General features: G+C 36.4%; 1 long non-coding RNA gene across 1 annotated transcript; it reads left to right on the top strand.

Moving 5' to 3' along the window:
• Nucleotides 1-528: 528 nt before the first annotated feature.
• On the top strand, nucleotides 529-2286 carry LOC147523627 (uncharacterized). Its single transcript, XR_015196734.1, has 3 exons — nucleotides 529-655; nucleotides 1185-1331; nucleotides 1920-2286. It is a non-coding gene; the product is annotated as an uncharacterized LOC147523627 (long non-coding RNA).
• The last annotated feature ends 1229 nt before the right edge of the window (nucleotides 2287-3515 follow it).

Here is a 3515-nt window from a genome sequence, read left to right as displayed (position 1 = left end):
CTTCATCGCAAATTCATAAGTTTATTAAAAGTTCATAAGTTTCTAATTACTAACATGTTTTGTTCACAGGTTGAATGTCAAGTTTGTGGTCAACTTGGACACTCAGCTATTGAGTACCAATTTATGTACTCTCTGTGTAAAGAACCTACATGTGATGGGATCCGATTATTGGGCATGTCAAAAACAGCAAGCAATCCAGAAAGGAAGTACTTGAGGTGTCAACATCAGTCATGTCGAAGCTATTTGCAGTGGTTAGATGAAGCTATTTCCGATACACTTTCTGGGATTGGATCAAGCTCATCAACGAACGAATGCTTTAAGTGTGATCAGGCAGGCCATTGAATGGACGAGTGCCCTTGGGTAGACTGTGAATGCAACAAAAAAGATTGTAAGGGAAGGAGGACTGTTAAGATTACTAAGAATGGAATGAATGTTGGAAAAAAGTACTTGAAATGCGCAAGCTGCGGGGGATTTGAATGGATTCATGAAGCTCTGAAAAAAGCATCCAGAAAGAAGGCCATTGGATATTTGGATTGACTGCAGAACCCATTGTTACTTTGAAAATGACTTTGTCAGAATTCTCAAAGTTAAATATAAATGGATGACCTGGTGAAACAAAATGTGGAGAATGTTTTGCAGTTTGTGCTCTGTTCAGGTATGTTACTCAAGTATACTCATGGATAGCTCACTCACTGTTTTTGCCTCATTCATAATATATCTGATGAGGACATTGCACTTCTCTGAATTATATACAAGAGTTGCATATAATTAGGATTCTCCATGTAGTTCCATAGGTTCTTAAGACATGCTTTAGGATGTCTGCAAAAATTCAAAGGTTGAAGGGTTGCACATAAAGTTTCTTAAAGGAGTTTCTTTCCTGCACGTTTGTCTCATCAAAATTTAATAATTAATCCCCCTTCGCTAAATAAATTGATGGCTCGAGCCTGATCTACAATCAAATTCCAACTGCACTAGACATGGAAGTTATGGTGGACTTGAATTTATGAGAACTTCGGCAGATAAATTTTGAATGATTTAACCTAATATAGGGAGATTCAATTTTTCTCTCGTTCGTAACAAAATCAGTTTAGATGGTGTTAATGGATTTGTTGTGGCAGTTGAATGTTGAGAATAGAACATTATTATTTTTAGGTGTCTTCTAATCTTGTTCTACGAATTTGCAGTGCTCCCCTGACTATGCGTATGGTGCTAAAGGATTTGCAGCTTGGGGAATACAACCTAACTCAGTTTTGGTGTTTGAGATTGAAGTCCTTGGCGCCCAGTAACTACTATGGTAGAGTTGGACCATCTAAAGATGTGTCTCATGCCTAGTAAGGGATTCTTGTCTGGGTTTTTTTTATACCTTATGCGTTAGTTTCCTGAATGTTGCTATGGAGTTGTGACTGAAATGATATCTTGCTATGATGTTATGCTTGAAAATGTAGACATTAGAACTGTTTCTTATAATCTAATTAGCTAAACTCTATCAAAGCGAGGCCTTATATAAGAAGGGGGAATGTCAGAATGTGTTAGGAGGGAATATGTGTTAGGGGGAATGTCAGAATGTGTTAGGGGGAATATGTGTTAGGGGAATATGTGTTAGGGGGAATATGTGTTAGGAGGGAATGTCAGAATGTGTTAGGAGAGTTGAAGCTTGTGCACATATGTAGCAAGCCAAAGCCAAAATGCAGGGTTCTCTGTTGAATTACTTGATTGAGTTTTATCCATAAATCTCATAATTTTATTGACATAGTTCAGTTCAATAGTCACAAGTGCTCAACATCTAGGATTTTAGCTAAATTGACATCAGATAGTATTTCGAAATGATATTCTCTATGTGGATATTGATGTTCGGGTTCATGCTAATGGATCATGAAGTAAGCTTTCGTGGTGATATAACATAGTCATTTTCTCTGTAGATTTTTTGTTGGAATGAATTTGAAAGATGAGTAAGATGACAGATCTTATACCAAAGACGTTCCGTTTGCACGTTTGCTTACAATACTACAAGTTTACAACTGTGAGATTCATGGAGCACAAGAAATGGACCTGTATTCGTATCACTTTTTCTTTCTATAGTATTTCCTATTATTTGTCTGTAAAAGTTCACTGTCAAATCATATTGAGCTCGTTTCGAATTGAGTTGGTTTTCGACTTTCTTACTTTTCCATCCAATTGTTTGTGGTACTCTGTCGCTCGCTCTCTTCTTAGTTACAGTTATTTGATTTTTTTTTTCTCATTTGAATCAGAGAATATGACCATCTTTAAACTAGATTTTCTTTTATAGAGGGAATGGATCAGATCTAAAATCTCCTTTCATATTGTCTTCGTGTAGCTTGATTTTGTGACCACCAAAAGTGTGAAATAATTCTGCTGTAGATAATGTAAGTTTACTAGATGAACTAATTTTCCAGCAATGGAACTTTGAAGTGGATGTCTTGCTTACTAAAACAGATATGAGGAATTATCATGTGTCGTGCCTTTATAATATTAGTCTAAGCACTACAGGGTGCGCTATCACATATCGAATTGTCTCGACCAATTTTTGTTAGCTTCATGAAAAACAGTCTCTTCTAAATTATTGATGCCGTGTTCTGATTCTAAGAATGATGAGGTGAATATTCTAAAGGTATTGACGACCTTTATTTAGGTACATCAATAGAACCAACCGATTGAGATTTTACTGTTAAGTTAAGAATGCTCTGTACTGGTTGTCATTCTGCCAAAAGAAGGCTTCAGAATTTCCGTAGAGTGCTTGATGAGCGAGCTGTGAAATTCTACTATGACTTATCCAAACTCAAAGTCAGAAGCATGCACACAACTTGCTGTATTTGAGCCCTTCAGGTTTTTGTACACTAGAACCTCTGGATTTGTTGCATCTCGAAGGAAATGCTCAAGTTAGCTTAGTAAGCAATGATCCTGATTAGAGTTTCTTCCTGAATCTTTAAATCATGATTGACCCTGATATTCCCATTCAAACAAACATTGTATTATTTATTGAAGTTATACTCATACATAATTACAATAGGCCGACCAACATTCAATACGTTCCAGGAGATCCACTGCTTATTCTAGAGACACAATGCTCTTAAAAAATATACATTGCGTACACATTCGATGCCTCTGACGTCCTTCTGAATATTTCTCAAGAAAGAAGCAGGTGTACAGGAAATTGATAGCCATAGTATGTTGACCAACAAGCTGAGGGAAATACAATATAGGGCTAACTTGACCAATGAATTGCAAAGTAGTAACTTAAAGGGGAAAATGATCCAGAAAGAGCAATTAATGGATACCCATTTCATCGTTTGGAACTTCCACTTCGGAGAAGAAGGTAACTCTCCAAGATTTATTATGTCAGTGCTCTTCTCTTCCTCTCTGTTATGCAATTAACAATATGAAGAGAGAAAAATCCAGAAGGGCATATACTTTTGGAATTTCAGCTGAAGAAGCTTTAACATGTGATAATAACATAAGGTTTGATTGTACAAAATACCTGGGAACTAATTGCCTAG

The sequence above is a fragment of the Coptis chinensis genome, chromosome 1 (assembly GCF_015680905.1).
Source record: "Coptis chinensis isolate HL-2020 chromosome 1, ASM1568090v1, whole genome shotgun sequence".
Classification (NCBI taxonomy): domain Eukaryota; kingdom Viridiplantae; phylum Streptophyta; class Magnoliopsida; order Ranunculales; family Ranunculaceae; genus Coptis; species Coptis chinensis.
Note: the sequence above shows the minus strand (reverse complement) of the source record. Positions and strands in the feature narration are given on the sequence as shown.